The 26,296-nt window shown below is 37.7% G+C and overlaps 1 long non-coding RNA gene across 1 annotated transcript; it reads right to left on the reverse strand.

Moving 5' to 3' along the window:
• Positions 1-736: 736 nt before the first annotated feature.
• On the reverse strand, positions 737-5,591 carry LOC127256707 (uncharacterized). The gene is made up of 3 exons (XR_007839890.1): positions 5,455-5,591; positions 2,425-2,512; positions 737-1,090 (listed from the first exon to the last, which is right to left on the reverse strand). It is a non-coding gene; the product is annotated as an uncharacterized LOC127256707 (long non-coding RNA).
• Between the last annotated feature and the right edge of the window lie 20,705 nt (positions 5,592-26,296).

Raw genomic sequence — 26,296 nt, forward strand, 5'->3', positions numbered from 1 at the left:
CGCTACGAAAAATCGCGGTACAAAAGGTCTATGTTGCAACAAATTCCATAACAAATAAGTGACAGTCACCCTCAAAATAAGCACGTGTTTATTGTATTTGTTGCGTTTTTTGTACGTAACGAAAGCATCGATCATGTTTTTGGAACAACATATGTCCGTAACAAAAAATTCGGAACAAAAGTTAAATCCTGTCAGAGAACTATTTGTTATGACATATTTTCGAAACAAAAAATAGGGTACAAATACGGAATCTTGTCAGAAAACTTTTTGTTGCAATCTTCGTCTGTAACAAAAAATTGTGTTACAAAGGTAGTGTCATGTCAGAGTATTGTTTGTTACGAAATTTTTCCGCAACGAAAAATTCGGTACAAAAGTAATGCAAACGTAAAACACTTTTTGTACCGGCCATTGTCCGTAATGAAAAATCCGCTACAAAAGGTGTCCATGTCTCAAATAAGGATTTTGTCTCCACGAATAAAATCCAATTGTTAAATTTGTTATTGATCAATTTGGATCACAAATAATTTAAAACATAATATTATCATAATTAATCTGAAATCCTTGTTCATATCTGCACAATGACATCAATCCAACAACATACATATTCGTGTAAAAAATAGAATACTAGACGTTAACAGTACTTTAAAACATCTTCAAAAATCACCATGACATACACCATAACAACCAACTAACAACTTGCTAACACTTGATCCCCAAATCCAAAAGTAATACGTGAATAAATAAATATGGTATCAAACTGCAGTACAATCCTAAGGTCGACTAACAAATACAACTATGAATAACTAAGCTCATCGAGTGCAAAATAACAGATGAAGCAATCAGAGGCGGTCAACCAACTGCAATGTGTTTCTAATGATATATATGAATTATATCAGCAACTAAAGTAATTTAATTCCCAAAAGAACAAACATTTCAAAAAAAAAAATTGTACAACCTTGCAAGTCCACTTGATGTTTTCTATGTCGAGTACTCATCAAGCATTTCACTCCGGAATTACATGGGAGAATAAGTACGGTCTCCGGGACTGTAATAGCGGTAACAAATGTCTTGACAATGGTTAGGGTATCACCTATATAAAAAGGTAAAACCAAAGCTAATATTAGAAAATATGATATCTCTAAACAACATGAAATAATATAATAAAATATATAAACATATCAAGAAAATGTTAGTAATGGAAACTTTACAATAAAATAAAAGTTATCCTTCAGTTTGATCTATGGACACTATCTTAAATATGAATATAGCAATGTCTACAACCGAAAGCACTAGTCAAGAAGTCTGACCACCAAACATTAGGAAGATAAACCACACAACAATAAACTACGAAACAAATCTCCCAACACCGATAAACCAACATTTATAAACCACCACAATCTTATGATGTTAATTTTCTCCCTCTCTTGAGTCTTTAGTGTTTTCTACTAAGCCAAACAATAGGTTTATAAAAATTTAAACTAAAGTAGCCAGGAGCAAAAGTTATTATACTAGTAATGTAAACTATCACCACTATTAAGTTACGCAAAATAATAAAATAAATATCCATGAACAGCCCTATACTAATATAAATAAAAACAAGACTAATCTATCTATCAAAATAATTAATCATTGAGCACTTACCGTAATATAATTTAAACAAACAACAACAACAAAGATAATCAATATTGCAGTAACAAAAATTGCAATTTAACAATTAATGGCAACATGCTAATATAGACTAACTTGAGGCAATTAACAATATAGTAGTTACATAATTACGACTATTTTAATAACTATAATCAAGTAGACAACCTCCAGCAATAATATGTACTGAACCAGCCTGTAGCTAAAACTGCTCTATCTTTCTCTTTTCTTCATCATCTCTTTCCCACTTAATTACATAGTTTAAATCATTGTCAAGCTGACGAGATATAAGGTGGAACCCATTACAGTTATTTATTTTCTACATTCCTCAACTCATGTTTAATTTTCAAAGATGACAGATTGTGCAACATCAATTTCAAATGTCTGTAAACACACTTATTAGAAGAAGACAGGTAGCTCAGTATTAGTTATTATAAAATGTCCTTCAATTTAATTATACCAAAATCAAGATCAACTGATATTTTGTAGTATAGACAAGATCAATGTTTGTAAGACCAAAAAGAACAGCACACCAACACCATCCGTACCCATTCTCACAAGCTACACCTACAATAGTTGCTCTATTAATTCCTTATACCCAGCAAATACACAATGTTAATGAACTCTAACATAATCAAATTTTAAGACAACTAAGCATTGAGCAGAAAGCCACAATCTTACTAATGAAAACACATTGAAGTGTAAAATGAACAAATCATCCAACAAAACACCAGTTATCAAGACTTTGAGTAAGAGATGACAATTTAGAAAGTAAAGTACCTTCTCAAAGTGATCCACAATGTCCTAGTTGTCTTCAAAATACTTTTTGATGTCAAAGATTTGGAGATTTTGGACGTGTGGTCGGTATCTGTACCAATATGAACAGATTCATATCATAGTTTGTCAGTAATCCGAATAGTTGGATTGGTAATGTCTGTAAGTTAATCCATATATAATGCATGGTGCTACCATTAAACCTGGATCAGATTGGATTTAATGGAATGAATTAGATCACAACTTAAATAAAAGTTAATCCATATATAATGCATGGTGCTACCTCTTTGTGTTTGTTAAAAGAAAATCACAAACACAATGATTATTGATTGATGACATCTCAATCAAATACTTGCCTTCTTTGTAGAAACTTAGCATAGGTGTGGCTTTAAATGTCAAGATCTTCATCAGCTATTTAATTTCTGCCTCTTGGTGCTCCTATTACATTGAAACTAATAATGTAAATGGAGGAAATCAGATACACCACACATTGCATTGCACTATTCTTGGTAATCATGACCTCAACTTGTTCATCACATTCGATCTAGCTTGCAAATTACTTTGTTCAATTTCTTTGGCATGGATTTTCTCTACTATCTTCGAAAAAAACTAATAATAAACAAACCAGTTTGACCAAATTTTTTATGTTAAGAAACTTGAAAACTAGTAAATAAACACCAAACACAATATTTTCAGTGAATATGAGATTGATGTATTCAACTTCTTAATTCAACTAAAAGAAAATTCACAAGTTTCTCATAGTTCTTGAGCAAGATAGGATTATAAACTGTTTGTAAGAAGTGAGAAATTACATTGTACACCAATGCCATCAAAAGCTTATATACCCTTATGAAGCAAAAGCAATATGAAGTAAATGAAGAAACCATTTTATGTATTATAGTTACTGATCAAAGTTTGAAAACATATATACTCATGGCAAATAATAGTGTGCAAAGAGTAATAATTGAGAATGGCTTCTAAAGCCAGAATAGCATGGTTTCTAAAGCCAAAATAGCTTCAACATGTTGCACCTGACCAAAGCAAATGCAGCCTCACATGCGAGCATGTTCGGCCTACCTATAGTGGTTGATGTACAAAATGTGATTAAATGTTAGATAGCTTCAGCATGATGTACAAATGCTATAATGCATATGACACATGAACAATAAGATCCATCTAAATATGCAAATATAAAGTCAGCCAAGATGATAAACATGCACGACCACAAGAAAGTCATCAGTAAAATTTGGAGGGAATAACAAATCTTCCTGCGTTTAAAAAAAAAAAAAAAGATGAAAGAAAGAAAGAAAAAACAGTTGCATATTTACCTGAAAAAAAGTTGTGGTTGCTAAAGAAAGAACTCATTTCAGTAAATTAGTTGTCAAGAAAACCTATAAATTAATAAATGGATAAACAATCATAGTTTATATTGATTCATTTCAAGAATTAACAATGTGCTAAATAGAATTTAAAATAAATTGCTTATTAAACATAGCAAAGGGAAAAAGGAATTTATCGAAGAATTTCAACTATAGCCATAAAATAAATTTAAGAAACAAATAAGACCAAGCAATATAAGCATTGTGGTATATCAGGTGAGAGAAAATAATGTGTTAGAAATAGCACCATAAAAAATATATCAAACTAATATTTTAAGATATAACGCATATGAACTTCGATTAGAACTTTTATAAAAAACTAATTAAATTTCGTGTAGTTCATTTAATGCAACTGTAAAGTGGAAATAGTATAATGATGTATACTCAAACAATAGCCTGGTGTTAATACATGTATGGTATATGCTTATGATTTTGCATGGAAATAGCAATCCATATATGCAGTGAACAATCACCCAGATATGTATTTATATTCAAATTACCTACAAAAAAATTCCATGTTTTAACATTCTTTTGATTCCTTTCCCAACATAAATATTCAACTCTAAAGGGGGTAAGATTATTTTCATTCTTCTTCTTTGAAAAGCAACAACGACCATTACGCCGTATAATAGGCCAATGCCATCAGGGCATTATCAAGAATATAGTCATGATCGATACTAAATGCATAATCTGCAGTAATGCAATTAAAAACCACATCACATAGGTCACAAAAGTGATCAACAAGTTGCCTTTCAATGAGTTTATGAATTATTAACCAATATACACACTAATGCAAAATTCATATTTAACGATGCCAACAAGAACATATTTTCCAAAGCATTTGTATTTCATAGACTTCCATTTCATATGATTGGGGAACTATAAATTTCTCACAAATGGAAAAACTCCTAGATTAATTGCAATGTTAGATGTTGACATGATGAAAAAAAGGTAGCATGTAGTGACTGCAATTCTATTGGCATGTAGATCTTTCATTTTTGCATTATAATGAAATAATTACCTTTGAATCCCAATTTGTGTTTAGGGAAGAGTTGCATAATCAAAGTTAATTTGTATATGAAAATATCGAATGATACATTGCTTAGTTCTTAAAAGTATGAGCAATATGAAAGGGGGCAACTAACAAGAAGTAATATATCCTTCCAAGGGAATTGATCTAATTAAGCCGAAAATTTCATATTTAAAACAAAAACTTCACTGCACCAAGGGAAAGTAGAAATCTCATCAATGGTTAAGAAAGTTTAGATATTATTAAGCATCTCAAGAGATGAATGAAAATGGTTGATGAATTGAATTTTCCCAATTGAAATTTACCAACATTCCGCAGCAGTGAGAAATTTATCAAGTTGAAAACAATTCAAGCAATAATAAATGTGTGTTTGGTGTTGTTCCCTCTGAAGAATATAAGAGCAAATGATCAATATATCTATATAGGTATTGCCACGCTTCCAAAGTAAATTTGGAAATGTATGGGAAGTAATGTAATGTACTATTGCTTATAAACACAAGAGCAGCCGCAAGGAGGACAAGAATACAAGTAAAACTGGAAAGAGTTCAGTGATAAATTCAAGCAAATAAAGAAAAGATTATTATACCTTTTAAAGATCTGGAAAAAAGTGGCTATGGATGTACCTACCAGCGGGTGTTATTTCCGAAGAGATTCCGGCGGCCTTGACAGTGCTACCTTCGGGCGGAACCGTAAAGGTCCTCTTCCGGCGGCGGCGGATTCCATCTTTGAGAGAGAGGCTGCAACTTCGAAAGAGAAAGGAAGAGGGGAAGGAGAAAAAGAAATCGAAAAAAAAAAAGAAAGCGAGAAAAGAGAGAAGGAAAAAAAAGGGTGAAGGACGGCGGGTAGGGTTTGTATGTTTTGTAGAGGCACAGACTTTTGAATTATTTTTTTTTTTAAATTTTAAAATACAATAATAATTGTTTTTATTAATTTTAATTTATAAATATAATAGTATTAGCCTTGTTATGGTTTGAACTTTACAAAATATTTTTTTTAATTTTAAAATAATTTTATGTAGATTTTTTAAATGTTAATTAAAATATTAATTTTTGTTACTGTTTAAATTACGAAACAAATATATATATATGACAATACTTCGTCTCTATAACTAATTGTTACGGATATATTACCGAAATAAAAAATTTTATTTTTAAATTTTAAAATAATTATATATATATTCTTTTATATATAATTATAATATTTATTTAATTTTTTGTTACGATTTAAATTGCGTAACAAGTATATATAGGACGATATCTCGTGCCAAATGTTATTGTTACAGATAAATTACCGAAACAAATACATAAAAAGTTTGACCAATAATAGAAACTTTTTGTCCCGACAAATTTCGTAAGAACAGCTTCTTTTTGTGACGAAATATTTTTTACGGACAATATACCGCTACAAAAAGCCAATTTTTTGGTAATGGTATAGGAAATTGTATGCTTATTCCAATTATTATATGCTTCACTTAGGTTAGGAGACACTATATTGTTCGTTAGATATATTTTATTCTTTTTTTTTCATAAACTTTTGATGTAATCCAATTGGGTTGGTATATTTTACCCAACTCTAAAACAAATAATTCAATCAATATAATGAGATTCGAAGAAAAATAGAGATAGAATAAAAATGATAGAACAATACTCAACCTAGTTGATTAAGGTCACAAGAACTTAATTTTAAATCCAAAATTCTAACTAAAAAAAGAAATAAATTGATAGGTTTAATTCATCTACAAGAATTAAAAGTGACTAAGCTATGATTAATTTCATACACCCGATCTAAAAATCAGAATGCAATGAATCACTCACACCTTAATGAACAAAACGAAATATAACAGCTTTCAATGCCAAAAAAGATATATTGAAAATTTAATTAAATGTGTTTGAAAGTGGATACGAGTAGCTTTAATATAGACCAAGAGGGGGGGGGGGCAATGCATTAACTGGAATTAAGGGGAATGTTTACTACAATACTATAAGATATTTGGTCTCGTAGAGTAATGAATTATTAACTACATAATTTCATTATAGAGCTTTATAGATACATTAACTAAAGAGTTAAATTGACATCAGAAACTCATCGGAATCTCACCGGAACTCCTCTCGGCTATTTTTCTCCCTCTCACTCTATCTCTCACGGTTGGATTTCTTCAACAACTAACCCTTCAAACCCTCTTTCTGTTTCTATATTTATATATCTAGAAACTTCCTCCAAAACTAACCCCATAACAAACCCACAACTAATTGAGTTTTAGATTATATGGATTTAGGTTTTAGGATATATGGGTTTAGGATAAAATGGTTTGGGCTTGGATTTGGGTAATAGAGGATTGGGCCGATCCGGTGGATCGGGCCAATGAGTGGGCCAACTGATTATTCATCGAGGGACTCATTGGGTTAGGCCTCCAACAGCCAAAATTCCCAACAATCTCTACCTATTTTGATCGTGATTTAACCAAATACCAAATATGTATTTACTAGATATAGACTTATCTTGCACCTCTGGATTTCATCATCATTTTTTGTCCCTCGCTGCATCCACGAACAAACGTTATGCAGAGAAAACATATCACACATAGAACACATAAGTTCTAACGTGCACCTAAATTGATCGCACAACAACCTAGCACGTAGTACACAGAAGCTACTACGAAAGGAAGCATACAAACATGCATTTTCAATTATTTCACCAAGGAAACACATAATGCAACAAAATCATTTTATTCTTGATTATCCTCCAATTTACAATTCTTTTTAGGCATTTTTCAAATAATACCTAACATGCATTTTCTATGACACGGCTCCGGATCACCCGAACCTGAACTTAGACGGACCGATTGCAACCCGAACCCGGTCGAAGCTACTTGTTTGCTTGGAGGTTGTGATCCTTTGATCTTAATCAAAATGTGTGGTTTAGATTAGCTTGCCACTTAATGTGTGTTTTAGATTAGCTTGCCACTTAAGATGTGTGGCTTAAATTAATTTGTCACATTTAGTATATATAGCCTTGTTTATTTTCTTGATGGACACAACTTAGATGAAAACATTTTGAGAGAGGGTTAACCTAGCTTTGGAGAGATTCCTTAGAGTTGGAGTGATTCCATCCGCCGAGAGGGCAATTCGAATACATATTAGATACTTGTCTTCGAGTTTGATTCATGGAGATGATCCTAATCCATGTCATTCTATCTCACACGAAAATATCAACATGCATCCAACAATCGGATATAGCAACTCAACTCTCAAGAATAATACAAACATAGCCCAAGAAACTACACAATAGAAATAACCAAGAAATCAAAAAATAATTTCCAAAAAATCTCTCCAAGAAATATAAGAAAATTACAACAAATTCCAAGATTATTCAATCAATCACCAAGTAATGCATAGCCAAACAAACACAAAGAATTTCATATATTATCAAACCACAATTTCACCAAGATTCATAATATATCGAAAATAAAGAGAGGAGGGTTTAGCCTTTCACCAAACTCGAATCAAATTTTCTTTCAATTTTGTAATCGATTGATCACCCGGGGATTTGATACCACTATGTTTCCCAAGTCCAAGATCAACAGCACAATATTCACACAAGAATATTCCAAATCTAACGAAAACGTAAACCAACTTTTATTATTACGGAAGCAAAATTGACTTGCACTCAGTTTACCCTCAAATCAAACAAACTGACATCGAATACACATCCAAGACCTCGAACACAAATGACATGCCACGGAAACACAACTAACTCACAAACCTGAACTCCAATCTAAGGAAATATTGCCGAAATTAAGCCTAAACAACATCGCAGACAAATTGCACCACGAACAACCAAGAAGGCATAAATCGAGCAAACCAAACCGTAGAACCATCAAGGTTCGAGTCGCGCATCGACATGGAAGAAGGACCTCCCAACTACTAAACCGGGTTTTAAAACTTGTGCTAGTCGGGATGTGATGTTTAATGAAAAAGAAGACTAACACAAGTTTTAAAATCCGATATAGTAGTTAGCCACAACCTATACCCCTCAACTCCCTCCGCGTATCCTAAACCAAGAAGAACCGCCCAAACTATTTTATCCTAAACCCACATATCCCAAAGTCTAAATCTATATTATCTGAAGCCCAATTAGTTGTGGGTTTGTTGTGGGGTTAGTTTTGGGGGAAGTTTATAGATATATATATAGATATAGAAAGAGAAAGAGGGTTTAGAGGGTTAGTTGCTGAGGGAATCCAATCGTGAGAGATGAGGGAGAGGGAGAGAAATAGCCGAGGGGAGTTCCGGTCAGATTCCGATGAGAGTAGAATCCCCTTTTTGAGTGTCGATTCCGGTTGGTGTCGAAGTTTGGAGTGACGAGCCGACCTCCAATCTTGAGGTGTGGTTACCATAGCCGATCGCACCATGGACTGAGCCAAAAACCGCCGTCCTTTCACCGATGATAGAAACCAAGAAAGTTTGAAGAAGATTTGGCTTGTTCGATATTGTTTCGGACAAGATCGCTATGAATCGGGAGTACTCGGAGGAAGCCTTACTGCCGGACCGAGATGGACAATGCTCGTCAAAATAGTTCGGAGAATATTGGAGAAGACGACCATGCTATTGCCTGGAGTTGCTGTCCTACGATGTGAACGTTGTCCGTCGCCGGAAACCGTTGCCCTCCGGCGCTGTTCTCGGAAGGGAAAAGGATGTGTGATAAAAAATTGGCCAACAATTACAGATGTCATACATATGTATTACAATAATATGCATCCACATCGCGTATACGTGTATTTATAACACTCCCATTGGATGCATTTATACAAAGAATGTGTCTCGTTAAAACCTTATTAGGAAAAAACCCAGTGGGAAAAAATCATAATGAAGGAAAAAGAATACATCATTCTTGTATTAATATGTTCCCATTGTTTTCGACTTTATTTGATGTCTTTCATCCAACACATTCCAATTCCTTGCACCAATTTGCTGAATGTTGCAATTGGTAGCGCCTTCATAAATAAATCTGCAAAATTTTCAGACGATCGAATTTGTTGCACATTAATTTCACCACTTTTTTGAAGATCGTGAGTGAAAAACGAACTTCAGAGATATGTGCTTTGTCTGATCGCTTTTAGTATATCCTTCTTTTAATTGAACTATACAAGCTGCATTATCTTCAAATAATATTGTGGGAGATAATATATCATCAGAAATCAAGCCACAATTTTTCTGAATATGAGAGTCATAGACCTCAACCACACGCATTCACGACTGGCTTCGTGAATTGCTAAAACCTCAGCTTAGTTTGAAGAAGTAGTTGTTATTGTCTTTTTAGAAGATCTCTAAAAAATTGCGGTTCCGCCACAAGTAAATTAATAGCCAGTTTGAGATTTTACTTTGTGTTGATCAGACAGATAACCAGTATCAGCATAGCCAATTAATTTATTTCGAGATTCACTCGAATAAAATAAACCGAGGTCATGAGTCTCCTGAAGATAAAGAAAAATGTGCTTGATACCATTCCAATGATGCTTTGTGGGGGATGCGCTAAACTTGGCCAGTAGATTTACTGGAAAAGACATATCTCGTCTGGTACAATTTGCAAGGTACATGAATGCGCCAATAACATTGAAATATGGTACCTCGGGGCCAAGTATTTCTTCATTTTCTTCTCTTGGCCTAAATGGATCTTTATTGAGATCAAGGGATCTGACCATCATTGGTGTACTCAGAGAGTGAGATTTATCCTTATAAAATTGCCTTAAAACCTTTTAGGTATATGTGGATTGATGGATAAATATTTCATTGTTCACATGATCCACTTGTAATCCCAGACAATATTTTGTCTTTCCAAAATCTTTGATCTCAAATTCTTTCTTTAGATATTCAACTGCAATTTAGATCTCTTCAATAGTTCCAATTAAATTGAGATCATCAACATATACTGCAATAATGACAAAATTTGATCAATTTTTCTTTATAAAGACGCATGGGCATATTGAATCATTAGTATAACTTTCTTTTATTAAACAGTCACTGAGACGGTTATACCACATTTGCCCAGATTGTTTAAGTTCATACAATGACTTTTTCAATTTGATGGAATATGATTCTTTAGGATTTAATTTGTATGCTTCAGGCATATTGTGACACGGCCCGGCCGCGTGCCGCGTATAATTATAACCAACATAATTTTCTTACCCACAAAGTTCAATAAAACAAATGGATTAAGAATATGTATAAAAGAAAAGAGAAGGAAAAAGAAAGATAGTACAGAGAATGTGAATTAGTATAGATGATAACCAACCACGAGAATAAGTCTCGGACCTGAAATCAATCCATAGGTAAAACACAAACAATAGGCTAAATCCCACTGCAAAGGATTGGAAGCCACGAACCGATGGAATCACTCCAAAGACCCGATTTGAGATTCTAAATGCGAGGAAATCACTCCCTAACACTAGAAAATTATAAAAGTAAAATTCGATTCAAGATGTAAAAAAAATACTCATTACAATGATAGGTAAGGACCTTATATAAAGGTTTTTGAGGAAAATAAAAGGCAACAAATAATAAAGGAAACAAACCAAAAGGTAAGTCTAACTATAAGGAAATAAATAATTAGGGAAGTTCTAGATATGGAATTATACCATATGGAAACTTATAATAAAAGGAAATATATATTAAGGTACTTCTAGAAGTCTCCATAATAAGTGATGATTCCCTTGATAATCTTCCATGATTAGTGATTCTCTTCATAAGTGATGATTCTCGTGATATACTTCCATGATTAGTGATTCTCTCCATAAGTGATGATTCCCTTGATAATCTTCCATGATTAGCGATTCGCTTGATCTTTCAATTGGGATTCTTGCGGGTCCTATTGAAGGCGCGTCAGGTGAGGGCTAAGTGGTCTCCAAGCATCATCCTTAAATTGATTCTCCATGAAAAATCGTTTGATCAATGTAGTGACGGATTTTTGAAATTGACGAGCTCGGCTTCGAGTGATGGGTCCCACGGGCATTTGAATGCTTAAAGATTTGACGTCCTTGTCATTCCCTCTTTCTTGAAAAGCTTTCTTGTTCTCCCGAACAAGATATTCATCCGCTGCATAAAAAGGGCTTAAGTCAGAAACATTAAAAGTAGCATGAACTTGGTACTCACCTGAGAGTTCAAGTTTGTAAGCATTATCATTAATGCGTTCTAACACTAGAAAAGGCCCATCGCCATGGGGAGTAAGTTTTGACTTTCGTAATTCTGGAAATCTTTCCTTCCTTAAGTGTAGCCAAAACCAATCTCCTATCTCGAATACAACTTTCTTGCGCCCATAGTTAGCTTGTTTTGCGTAATTGTCAGCTGCCTTTCCTAGGTCATCCCGAACTTGAGAATGAAATTGTTGGACAAATTCAGCCCTTTTTCTGCCATCAAAACAAACGTGCTCATTGCGTGGCAATGGCATAAGATCAAGAGGAGTTAATGGGTTAAAACCGTAATCAACCTCAAATGGAGAACAATTTGTAGAGCTATGAATCGTACGGTTATATGCGAATTTAGCATGAGCTAAACATTCTTCCCAACTCTTCAAATTCTCATGAACTAAGGCATGTAATAAGCTACCCACAGTTTGATTAACAACTTCTGTTGGACCATCAGTTTGTGGGTGGTGTGATGTGGAAAACATTAATTGTGTACCTAATTTAGCCCAAAGTGTTCTCCAAAAATAACTTAAAAATCGAGAATCCCTATAAAAAACAATGGATCTTGGAACACCATGCAATCTAAAAACCTCTTTGAGAAATAATGAAGCAACATGTGAAGGATCAGTGGTTTTTGTGCATGGAATAAAATGTGCTATTTTTTAAAAGTGATCAACCACAACAAATATTGAATTTTTAGTAGACCTACTCCTAGGCAAACCTAATATAAAATCCATAGAAATATCAACCCAAGGGGATTCAATAATAGGTAGCGGAGTATATAAACCGCGTGGATGAACAATAGACTTCAACGAGAGGCACGTTGTGCACCGACGAATTGCACCTTCAGCTTCGGAAGGACGTACATAATGTTGCCATGTTTGCAGGGCCCGCACTAAGGAGTACAATTCCTTATCGTAGGTTGAGTAATTCAACGTAGGGCCATGTAGCTTTTCACTGAAAAATGCAACGGGTCTCTTTTCTTGCGAGAGGACGGCGCCAATACCTACACCAGAGGCATCAAAATCAAGTTCAAACGGTTTAGATAAATCAGGTAAAGCAAGTACGGGTGTACATGTAATTTTTTATTTTAAAGTATCAAAAGCATTTGTTGTTCACTTCTCCACTCAAACTTATCCTCTTTTTTGGTAACTTCAATTAAGGGTCCTGCAATAGTGCTGAAGTTTCGCACAAATTGACAGTAGAAACTTGCAAAGCCATGGAAACTACGGAGATCACGTACGCTAGTAGGTGTAGGCCACTCTTGGATGGCTGCAACCTTCGCAGGATCTACACATACTCCATATTTTCCTATAATAAAACCCAAAAAGTTGCACTTGTCGACACAAAAGTCGCATTTTCTCAAGTTAGCATATAACTTCTCAGTCCATAAAACATCTAAAACTGCTTGCAAATGTTCAACATGTGTTTCAATAGAAGTACTATAAACAAGTATGTCATCAAAGTATACTACAACAAACTTATTTATAAAATTTCTTAAAACATGATTCATCAATCGAATGAATGTGCTTGGGGCATTAGTAAGTCCAAATGGCATAACTAACCACTCATATAGACCAAAAGAAGTCTTGAAGGCAATTTTCCATTCATCACCTTGATTCATCCGAATTTGGTGATAACCACTTTTTAAATCAATATTTGAAAAAATTACAAAACCACACAAATTATCAAGCATGTCATCTAATCTAGGAATGGGATGACGATACTTAACTGTTATAGCGCTGACGGCTCGACAATCTACACACATGCGCCAACCTCCATCTTTTTTTTGGCACCAATAGGACAGGTACAACATAAGGACTTAGACTTTCACGAATCCAACCTTTGCTCAGTAGATCCTCCACTTGCCTTTGTATTTCTTTTACCTCATCCGGGTTGGCTCGATAGGCAGGCCGATTAGGAATTGATGCTCCCAGGACAAAATCAATTTGGTGCTCAATTCCACGAGTGGGTGGTAAACCATGGGGTACTTCATCAGTAAAACATCATCATACGCCTGCAATAAGTTAGAAAAACTATATGGAAGTTTGTTAGAGTCATTCATGGAAAAATAAGAAGGTTTAGAAAGTAATAGCAGACAATGAACTCCATGTTCTAAGCGTAAAGCTTCCTTCCTACACATAAAAAGATTAGACCTCTCACTCTCATGTTTAAGATTCCAGCTGGTTTCACCCTGAATCACTACACTCGTGTTTGATTTTTGAGTAGAAGGGTAGAGTATTTGAGAGTGGCTCGGGGCAGATGTATTTATTGGTGAGGATGAAGATTTGAGAGGTTGTGGGGTAGTTAGGCTATATGAAATAGTAGATGCACTTGTATGTGGAGTACCTTTTGTTGCGGGTGATTCTAAGGAGGGCTTCAAGTTGGATTCCTCACATAGAGTTGATTCAACGACATAGCCCGCCATCTTGTTGTCTTTCCTTTGGTTCCTTTTCTCTCTTGCTTAAGCGGCAAACTGCTTATACAAGTATTTTTTATATTCATTTACTTCTCGAGGACTCAACAGCTTTAGAACTATGGTCCGTCCGGCATGTGTGAAAGTATATCGATTACGGCGGCCATCATGTACAACTTCTTTGTCAAATAGCCATGGTCTCCCGAGCAAAATATGACATGCTTGCATTGGAACTACATCGTATTTTACCCCATCCTTGTAACCTTGTAGTTCAATTTCCACCAACACTTGTTTGGTGACGTTGATTTCCCCACAATTATTGAGCCACTGTAGTTTGTAAGGCCTCGGATGCAAATTCATCCTCAAATTAAGTCTTTTCACTGCGAGGTCACTAATGACATTAGTACAACTACCACCGTCAATGATAAGACTACATACCTTAGTCGCGATCGTACACCTTCCATGGAATAAATTTTCGCGTTGTTCGGTATCTTGAACCTCCTTTGGAAGAGTGCTAAGAGCTCGGAGAGTGACTAACGTCAAATTTGACTCCGGTATGGATTCTACAGCTTCCTGGTGGTAGGAATTTGCCTCATTGACCTCTTCAATTTCTGATTCGGATTCGTACTCACCGGAGATCGTAAGAACCATAGTATGCTTGTTTGGACATTGATTCGCAAAATGTCCTCAGTCTTGGCATTTGAAACATAACACATCTCGGCTACGGGTGGTGTTCTTTGGGGGGGGCGCATGTTGGCGCCTTAAGGCGCGTCGAATCAACTCCCGCTATCTCTTTTCCTTTGTTTATATGTTGTGGAAGCGGCGCTTTAGGAAACCCTACAATTGGAGAAAGTTTAAACGGATTACCTTGCATCCGCTTTGATTTTAGTTGCTTCTCCACCTTTATGGCCAAGTGTACCATCTCCTCGAGGTCCATGTATTGGTACATCTCTACCGCATCAACAATATCCCTTTGAAGCCCATTCGAGAATCTAGACATCATTTGCTCTTCATGGATATCGGCTTGTAGAAGAAGTGTTTCAACCTCCTTATAGTACTCCTCCACTGACCGCGACCCTTGTTGTATTCTCTGCAATCTCCGCAATACTTCACGATGGTAATGAGGGGGAACAAACCTCTTTCGCATGAGTGTACGAAGTTCTGTCCAAGTACGCACTGGAGCCTCCCTATTTCTGCGGCGGTCGATGCTCAATTGGTCCCACCATGCAAGCGCATAATCTAAAAACTCCATTACGGCCACACGGAGTTTTTGTTGGTCAGTTAATTTTTGAACATCAAAGATTAGTTCTAACCTTTGCTCCCATTGCAAAAATGCTTCAGGGTCGGATTTTTCTTGGAACGGTGGCACTTGGAACTTGATCGAGTTGATAGACTCATCTCCATCCCGTCGGTGATAGTTATTATGATGCCTACGTCGTTCCCAATTTCCTTCAAACTCCTCATCATCGGGTTCGTCAAAGTTGTGTGGGGGTGGGGGCCGAATGTTGCGTCTTGGCCTCAAATGCGGTTGAACATCATTTCGCCTCTGAGCTTCCGGTAACGGTCGGATATTCTCCTGTAACTTTTGTTGATTCTCTTCCAGTTGATCCATCCTATTATTCATCAATTCCAATCAAGAATATTGAAGAGTTTTGAACTCTTGTAGAATGGTATTGAGAAGACCTTGTACATCAACTTGTTGAGAATTGGATCCTTCACCCCCTGCCATTAGAAAGAGAAGAAAAAAAAAAGGAAATAACCTCACTAGAACTCTCGTGTATCACTCCACACCTTATGTACCTCTCCGTCTCGCAAAAAGGACTCAAATCAAATCGATGGAATTCTCCCAAAGACAATAGCCAAAAAATTCAAAACAGTAGGGACACCAAAAGAAATATAAGTTCAGAATGAAGGTAGAAGACAAATAATCTAAATAGATTTTTTTTCGTTTTTTTGATAAAAGAAAGATGATTCGAGAACTAGAAGTAAATAACAAATATCTTTATATTTGATAATAACTTTTTTTTGCCTTTTTTTTTTGTTTTTTTTTTTTGCCCTTTTTTTCGACTTTTTTTTTATTTTTTTTTTCAAATAAGAACTGTAATATCAATCAAGAGATTGTATCAACTAGCTCTGATACCAGATGACACGGCCCGGCCGCGTATAATTATAACCAACATAATTTTCTTACCCACAAAGTTCAATAGAACAAATGGATTAAGAATATGTATAAAAGAAAAGAGAAGGAAGAAGAAAGATAGTGCAGAGAATGTGAATTAGTATAGATGATAACCAACCACGAGAATAAGTCTCGGGCCTGAAATCACTCCAATAGGCTAAATCCCACTGCAAAGGATTGGAAGCCACGAACCGATGAAATCACTCCAAAGACCCGATTTGAGATTCTAAATGCGAGGAAATCACTCCCTAACACTAGAAAATTATAAAAGTGAAATTCGATTCAAGATGTAAAAAAGGTCCTCATTACAATGATAGGAAAGGACCTTATATAGAGGTCCTTGAAGAAAATAAAAGGCAACAAATAATAAATGAAACAAACCAAAAGGTAAGTCTAACTATAAGGAAATAAATAATTAGGGAAGTTCTAGATATGGAATTATACTATATGGAAACTTATAATAAAAGGAAATATATATTAAGGTACTTCTAGAAGTCTCCATAATAAGTGATGATTCCCTTGATAATCTTCCATGATTAGTGATTCTCTCCATAAGTGATGATTCCCGTGATATACTTCCATGATTAGTGATTCTCTCGATAAGTGATGATTCCCTTGATATACTTCCATGATTAGTGATTCTCTCCATAAGTGATTATTCCCTTGATAATCTTCCATGATTAGCGATTCTCTTGATCTTTCAATTGGGATTCTTGCAGGTCCCATTTAAGGCGCGTCAGGTAAGGGCTAAGTGGTCTCCAAGCATCATCCTTAAATTGATTCTCCATGGAAAATCGTCTGATCAATGTAGTGACGGATTTTTAAAACTGACGAGCTCGGCTTCGAGTGATGGGTCCCACGGGCATTTGAATGCTTAAAGATTTGACGTCCTCGTCATATTGAATCCCTCGGGAACTTTCATATAAATATCAGTATCCAAGTGTCACGACCCGAGTCCGTGACCAGAGATGACCGAGCGAAGGAGCCAAAACCCGGAGGCTAGTCCGGAACCTTGTAAATAAAACTAGAACTTGTATGGAGTAGTTGGGGGTTGGTAGATGGTTGGTAGAAGATGGTTGGTGGGGGTTGGTGGAAGATGGTAGGTGGGGGTTGGTAGAAGGTTGGTGGAAGAGGGTAGGTGGGGGTTGGTAGATGGTAGGTGGGGGATATGGACTTGTATAAATAGGTGATTATACTCATTTGTAAATCATCAAGTTGAGAGCAATAACATCTACTTTCCTTTACTACTTCCTCTCTCTACGATTATCGAGTGTTCTTGATCGTGTTCTTGAGTGTTCTTAGAAGTGTCCGAAGAAAGGCTGTACTAGCAACCTCTAAGTGTCGGGAAGTTGCTAGGCCGCACGGAAGGTGTTCGAGGAACAACCAGGCGGTCCGTGACAAGTGGTATCAGAGCTTCGTTCGAACCGAAGTAGGTGAGGGATGGCAAGTGACGGGTCCAACTTGACGAATCTGAACGAGGGTAACAATGAGGGTGTCAATGAAGGGAAGCACCATCGAAAGTGCAAACGTTGCCCTTCTGTGGATACCATAACTGCTTTTGAGGCGAAGATGGAGCGTATGGAAGAATTCCTCGGAGGGAATTCCGAAAGGATCGACGAGGTCGATCAACGTCTCGACGAGGTCGAGAAGGAGATGCGTGAAGATTTGATGAAGTCTCTCGAGGAGGGACTAGAACAATGTCGCGATGGCGCGAAAGAAGTGACGAGGTCACCTGATACCGAGGTGGCCAAGCTCAAGGAGGAGGTGGCAGCGTGTCGCCTCGAGTTAGCCCGACGAGAGAAGGCGGCTATGGCGGAGCCGTCCGTGATGCAAGAGGAGCTTGCAACACTTAGAGCGGCAATTGCGGAATTGCAAGCTCGTGGCGCGATCGGAGGAGTAGCGGTAGCACCTAGAGTGGAGGTGCCACGCCCGGAGTACTACTCGGGAGTTCGGAGAGGTCGGGTAATTGATACGTTTATTTTCAATGTGGAGCGTTACTTTAATGCCGTAGGGGTCGTGGGAGATGCGGCCAAGGTACACACAGGGTCGTGTTTCTTGAAGGACTCGGCACTCATATGGTGGAGGCGTAGAAGTGAACTTGCTCAAGATGGCGAGGCCATCACAACATGGGCAATGTTTAAGTCTGAACTCAAGGCGGAGTTCGAACCAATAAGGGCCGAGACGGAGGCAAGGGCCAAGATACGATGGTTGGTACATCGAGAGGGGCATTTGAAGGAATACATTGACGAGTATGCCAACTTGCTACTTGAAATTCCATCGATGACGCGGGAAGAAGCATTGTTTGGGTTTACCGAAGGATTAAAGCCGTGGGCAAAAGAGCGGGTTGTGGATAAGTGCCCGGAAACTGTGAACGAGGCAATGAAGTATGCTTCACGGATGATTGAGTTCCAACAGAGAGAACCGTACAAGAGGGACGATGGGAGGAGGATGATCTCGGACAAAAGTGGGGGAGATGCACCAAGATTTGCCCCACGACCACCCCGACCCGGAGGCGAACGCTATGCATCTAAGACTGCGATGAGGGATTTTCCTAAGCCAGGACCATGGTACGAGGGGTGTTATGTTTGTCATTCAAAAGAACATTTCGTGAGAAATTGTCCGAACCGATCAAGTGTTGCCGCGGTGACCGAGGACACTAACCCAACGGACGAACGGGTGGCATGCATGAAAGCGGAAGGTGATGGCGAAAAGCATCGAGGGCGGATGTACGTGAATGTCGAGATTAATGGACGCTCGTACTTGTGTCTACTCGACCTAGGGACGGATGCAAATTACATGAGCAAAGAAATAGCTCATGAGCTGGGTTTGCAATGGGTGTCAACGGAGGGTCGATTCAAGGGAGTGAATAGCGCATGGACTCCTTTGACGGGGGTGGCAAAGAATGTACCAATCCGAGTTGGAGATTGGGAAGGTATGGTTAATTTTAATGTAGCGCCTATTGATGACTATTGCGTGTTCTTTGGCATGAGGTTCATTGAGCAAACCAAGTTAGTAATGATACCGCACGAGGACAAATACACCATCATGGAGGGAAGTGTGCCATGTGACATAACGGTGTTCCGAGAGATGGAGTTGACGCCAAAGCAACTCGAAAGGGGATTAAGGAAAGGAGATCCGACGTTTGCGGCTATCCTTAGCGATGAGGACCTCCCGGGTGACGAGGTTAAGGAGACCATGATTCCCCCTAAGGAGTTGGAGGGTGTCCTCAAGGAATTTGAGGATACAATGACGGAAGAGTTACCGAAGGGATTACCTCCACGAAGGGCGGTCGACCATGCCATCGACTTGGTAGAAGATGCAAAACCAGTTTCCCGACCACCATATAGAATGTCACCTGACGAATTGACGGAATTGAGGAAACAATTGGGAGAACTATTGGAAGCCAGGTTCATAGTCCCGTCGAAAAGCCCCTTCGGTGCACCAGTACTCTTCCAACGGAAGAAAGATGGGAGTCTTCGTATGTGCAATGATTACCGGGCGTTGAACAAATTAACAGTGAAAAACAAGTACCCGGTGCCACTCGTTGCCGACTTGTTCGATCGGTTGCAACCGGCCAAGGTGCTATCAAAACTTGACCTTCGAAAGGGTTATTATCAAGTTCGTATTCGGGAAGGCGACGATTCAAAGACGGCGATCACAACAAGGTACGGATCATACGAGTTTAAAGTAATGCCTTTTGGACTGACGAATGCCCCGGCAACATTTTGTACGTTGATGCAAGAAGTACTACGAGACTTCCTAGATGACTTTGTGGTGGTGTACTTGGACGACATCGTTGTTTATAGTCGAGATATGACGGATCATGTCAAACATTTTCGGAGCGTGTTCCAAGCCTTACGGGAGAATCAACTTTATGTTCGGAGGGATAAATGCGAATTTGGGATGAACGAGGTCGGATTCTTGGGGCACATCGTGGGAAATGGGAGGATTCGGATGGAGCCGGGAAAGATCAAGGCAGCCGTTGAGTGGAAAGCACCCAAGTCACCTACGGAGGTACGATCTTTCCTCGGATTAACAAATTATTATAGGCGATTTGTGAAGGGCTATTCGGGGATAGCGGTGCCCTTGACAAATATGTTGCGGAAGGAGCAGAAGTGGGAATGGACGCTAGAATGCCAAATGGCATTTGACTCATTGAAGGAGGCAATGACGAGAGAGAGCTTGCACTCCCGGACTTTACCAAACCATTCGAGGTAATGACAGATGCCTCGGACCTTGCCGTGGGAGGGGTGTTAATGCAAGGAGGACACCCGGTGGCATACGAAAGCCACAAATTGTCAGACGTGGAAAGGCGATGGCCAACGCATGAGAAAGAGATGCTCGCAGTCGTGCATTGCTTACGAGTTTGGGAACACTATCTCAAGGCGGGTGTTCCCTTTTTTATTGTGACGGATAATCGTGCGGTAAGCTACTTCCAATCTCAAAAGAAACTAACGGGCAAACAAGCAAGGTGGCTCGATTTCCTTGCAGAGTTCAAATTTGAGATCGAGTACCGACCCGGGAAGACTAACGTGGTGGCAGACGCGTTGAGTCGGAAGGTGGCAGCCATACACTCGGTGGAAGGTGACATTGTGGATCGGATACGTGAAGGGCTCGTGCATGACGAATTTGCACATGCCGTATTCGAGTTGGTTAAGGAGGGGAAGACGACAAAATATTCATTGGAGGACGGGTTAGTTGTGACAAAGGGGTACCGGATGTATGTACCAGATACAGAGAGCTTAAGGCGAGACATTCTACGAGAGTGTCATGACACCAAGTATGCGGGACATCCGGGCATACAACGAACCTTGGCCTTGCTACGGGAGCGGTACTATTGGCCCGGAATGAAGGGAAATGTAGAAGAGTATGTCCGAACATGTCTTGTGTGCCAACAAGACAAAGTCGAAAATCGTCCACCGGCGGGGTTGCTTCAACCCTTGTCAATTCCGGGACGAATGTGGGAGAGTGTGTCCATGGACTACATCATCGGCTTGCCAAAGTCCAATGGATGCACGAGCATTTTTGTAGTGGTTGATCGTCTCTCGAAATATGCCGAGTTCATCCCGGCACCGAAGGAGTGTACAGCGGAGGCAACAGCAAAACTCTTTATGGAGCACGTCGTTAAATATTGGGGGTTACCAACGAGCATTGTAAGCGATCGGGACTCGAGATTTACTGGGCGATTTTGGACGGAGTTGTTCCGTCTGTTGGGGTCGGAATTGAAAATGTCCACGACCATGCACCCACAAATAGATGGCCAAACAGAGCGAGTCAATCAAGTTTTAGAGGTGTACTTACGACATTATGTGACGGTAAACCAACTTGATTGGGCTAAATTACTCGATGTGGCGCAGTTTTGTTTTAATTTGCAGAAAAATGAGAGTACTGGGAAGAGCCCGTTCGAGATTGTACTCGGTTTCCAACCAACAACTCCGAAAGATTTGATGGGGACATATAAAGGACCGAGTCCGCCGGCGTTCCACTTTGCCAGGGGTTGGCAAGATCGGGCGGAAACAGCGAGGCTATACTTGGAGAAGTCCCAGAGACGGATGAAAAAGTGGGCGGACCGGAAGCGGATATTCCGAGAATTCAAAGAGGGAGACTTAGTGTTGGTAAAACTTTACCAACATGGGCGTATACGAGGCGTGCACAAAGGGTTGATGAGGCGATACGAAGGCCCGTTCCCGATCATGAATAAAGTAGGCGAAGTGGCGTACAAGGTGGAGCTACCCGAGGGCTTGTCCCAACTTCACCCGGTATTCCATGTTAGCATTCTCAAGCCTTACCACATGGATAATCAAGACCCGAGTCGGAATATATCAAAAAGAGCACCACCCGGGATGCGGACGGCGTATGACAAAGTAGCCGAGGAGATATTGGCGGTTCGACTAGTTCACCACAAGAACCGCCCGCCTTCGACGGAGTACTTGGTGAGATGGCGAGGCTTGCCCGAGGTGGAGACGATTTGGGAACCAACGGAGAAACTTTGGCAATTTGAAGACTTGGTACGTGAGTACGAGGCATTGAGGACAATGCCTTCATCAAGTGGGGGAGAATGTCACGACCCGAGTCCGTGACCAGAGATGACCGAGCGAAGGAGCCAAAACCTGGAGGCTAGTCCGGAACCTTGTAAATAAAAGTAGAACTTGTATGGAGTAGTTGGGGGTTGGTAGATGGTTGGTAGAAGATGGTTGGTGGGGGTTGGTGGAAGATGGTAGGTGGGGGTTGGTAGAAGGGTGGTGGAAGAGGGTAGGTGGGGGTTGGTAGATGGTAGGTGGGGGATATGGACTTGTATAAATAGGTGATTATACTCATTTGTAAATCATCAAGTTGAGAGCAATAACATCTACTTTCCTTTACTACTTCCTCTCTCTACGATTATCGAGTGTTCTTGATCGTGTTCTTGAGTGTTCTTAGAAGTGTCCGAAGAAAGGCTGTACTAGCAACCTCTAAGTGTCGGGAAGTTGCTAGGCCGCACGGAAGGTGTTCGAGGAACAACCAGGCGGTCCGTGACACAAGGAACCATAAAGGAATGCAGTAACTACGTCTAAAAGACGCATATCGAGCTTTTCTCGCACTGCTAGGCTCACAAGGTATCTAACTGTTATTCCATCAACAACTGGAGAGTATGTTTCATCAAAATCTACTTCAGGTCTTTATGAGAATCCCTGAGCTACAAGACGGACTTTATATCTCACAATTTCATTATGCTCATTTCTTTTTCGTACAAACACCCATTTGTATCCAACTGATTTTATACCATCTGGTGTTTGAACAATTGGTCCGAAGACTTCTCTTTTGTTTAATGAGTCAAGCTCTGATTGAATTGAATATTTCCATTTTGTCCAGTCATTTCTTTGCTAACATTCATGAACCGATTTTGGCTCTGGATTCTCATTTTCTTTCATTATATCAAGTGTTAACTGTATGCGAAGGCATTATCAATAATTGCCTCTTTACGCTTCCAACATTTTTTTGAAGTAACATAATTGATTGAGATTTCAATAATCTCATCATGTTCTTCAAAATTGTGCTCTTCTGGAAAAATTATTTCAATGTTGACTTTCTCATTAGATTGAGGTTTATCAATGTCATTCCTGATATTTTCACGATTATCATCATTAATTCCTCTTTTCTTTCGAGGATGTTTGTCTTTGGAACTGAGTGGTCTACCATGCATTAAGCGTGTCGGTGATTCATTAGCACTTGCAATTTGTCCATCAGGGACAATTATAGCATAATATAAAATGACATAATATGTCTGTTATTGGGGGTTTGCTGGATCTATGACAAAATCCACTATATCAAGATGCGTTGTGTTGTAACCCAAAAGATCATCATCAGGGTCGTCATCGTTATCAACGTGATTAATCTCGACCACTTTTCCATTTTTCTGCAGTGAAGCTTGATAAATTTCGGCTAGGTGTTTGGTTGTTCTGCAGGTATTGGACCCAATGACCTTCAATACCATACCGATTACAAATACCGATTTGCCTCTTTCCCTGTTTAGCGTTTTCGGCTATATCCCCATATTGAGGTTTACTCTACTTCCTGTTAATGTCAAAACCGCGGTGATTGTAAGGGGTATATCGACCGCGTTGACTCTCATGACCGCGACCACGTCCACGGCCTCTACCACGTCCTCGGTCTCGTTCAGAAAATGTCATGTTCGCTTTAGGGAACGGATTGGAACCAGTGGGCCAGGACTGATGATTTTTCATCAATAACTCATTATTTTGCTCAGCTAATAAAAAACATGCTATGAGCTATGAGTACTTTTGAAAATATTTCTTACGATACTATTGTTGTAGCACAACGTTAGAAGCATAGAAGGTAGAGAGATTCTTTTCCAATTTATCATTCTCAGTAACAATTTCTCCGCAGAGTTTCAACTAAGATGTAATCTGATGGATAGCAGAATTGTACTATGTAACAGTTTTAAAATCTTGCAATCGCAAGTTAAGCCAATCATGTCGGGCTTTTGGGAGAGTAATATATTTCAAGTGCCCAAATCTCTCTCTCAATTCATTCCATAAATCAAAGTAGATCTTTCACCGTCAAATATTCGGACTGTAAAGGAATGTCCAGATGGTGACAAATGAAAATAATAGCTTTAGCCCGATCTTGGCTTGTAGCCGCATTTTCACTGGAAATTGTATGAGCAAGGCCCATAGAAACCAGATGCATTTCAACATCCAATGACCAAGTCAGAAAATTATTGTCCGTGAGAAACAGGTTTAAAAAAAAAATTTTGCAAGATTTTCCATAATTTAAAAAGTAGATAATATAAATAGTATAAAAATAAAACTTATCAAAAAGAAAATAGACAAGAGTCTTCACGCTGATAATGTGTTATATAATAATTAATATAATATATGTGTGTATGTATGAGTATATATATATATGCAGTAAATGCTAGCTTAAGAAAGAAGCTTAGAGAGAGACAAAATAATATAATTGATTGATGCGATTTCCTCACTCATTTTTTCTTCCACAGTGTATATATATATAGGAAAGGGAAAAGGTTGTTTGATTAAAAATATATAGGAAACGGAAAAGGTTGTTTGATTAAAAATTGTCCAACAATTGCAGACATCATACGTATGTATTACAATAGTATGCATCTACATCGCGTATACGTGTATTTATAATATTTTTTTAGAAGTAATAAGGTAAAAACATTTTCTATATGTGTATTTATAACATTTTTTAGAAGTAAAAAGTAAAAGCATTTTCTAAAAGGCCTTAGAAACATTCGTTAGTCTTCCTTTGAGTTATTAATTTTTGAGTTATTTTTTAATTATTTTTCATGTTTTCAATTCATTTTGATATTTACATGTGAAATCTTATCCAAAAAAACTTTCAGAAATTAATCGGAAATCCAACTTCTTACTCCACTTCATCCGACCGACTCATCGTCTCAGTAAGCCATTGATTGAAATTTTCCAATAACAACAATAATGATAATATAGATGAACTAGAAAGGTTAATATAACCTAATTTAATATTTAAGTTTCTCAAAGAAAAAAAAAATCAAATTTGAATTGATTAATAGTATTTTATTTTCTTTTATCCATGTAATGTTTAAAAATTAAAGTACACTTGAAGCTCGTTGATAATAATTACATATGCATTAAGATACTAGTTTAAATCACATACAACCTGTTTCGATAATGCTAAATCAAAAATCAAATAAACATACAGTATGAATAGAGAATTATGATATTTGGGTGTATTTTCAAGTTCATGTATGACTTTTATTGAATATGTTTTAAAAAAATTATGAAATTTGTACATTATTTGGTTCGGTTGGAAGTGTTTCAAAGCTCATAAATTCCCACTTAAAAAAAAAAAAAAAAAAAAGCTGTTAGGCTATAAATAGATTTAAATTTATATAATTTTGTGCTAAAATATCATTTAAATAATTTGAATTAAAAAGATAAATTTTAATTACAATTTCAATTTGATTTCAGATCATATTATAAAAATAAAAAAATAAAATTTGTAAATAATAAAAAATTAGTATTCACGCGAAGCTTTATATAAAATATATATTTGATATGATATTTTTAAAAATTAAATAATACTAAAAAAAAAAAGTTTAAAAAGGCGTAGGACTACGATTCTGGTTTGAACGAAGACAGATATTTTATCATGGAGGTCCATCTTTGAACGAACACAGATTTAATTATCT

Source organism: Andrographis paniculata, unplaced genomic scaffold (assembly GCF_009805555.1).
Source record: "Andrographis paniculata isolate CXL003 unplaced genomic scaffold, ASM980555v1 Contig56END, whole genome shotgun sequence".
NCBI classification, from domain to species: Eukaryota; Viridiplantae; Streptophyta; class Magnoliopsida; order Lamiales; family Acanthaceae; genus Andrographis; species Andrographis paniculata.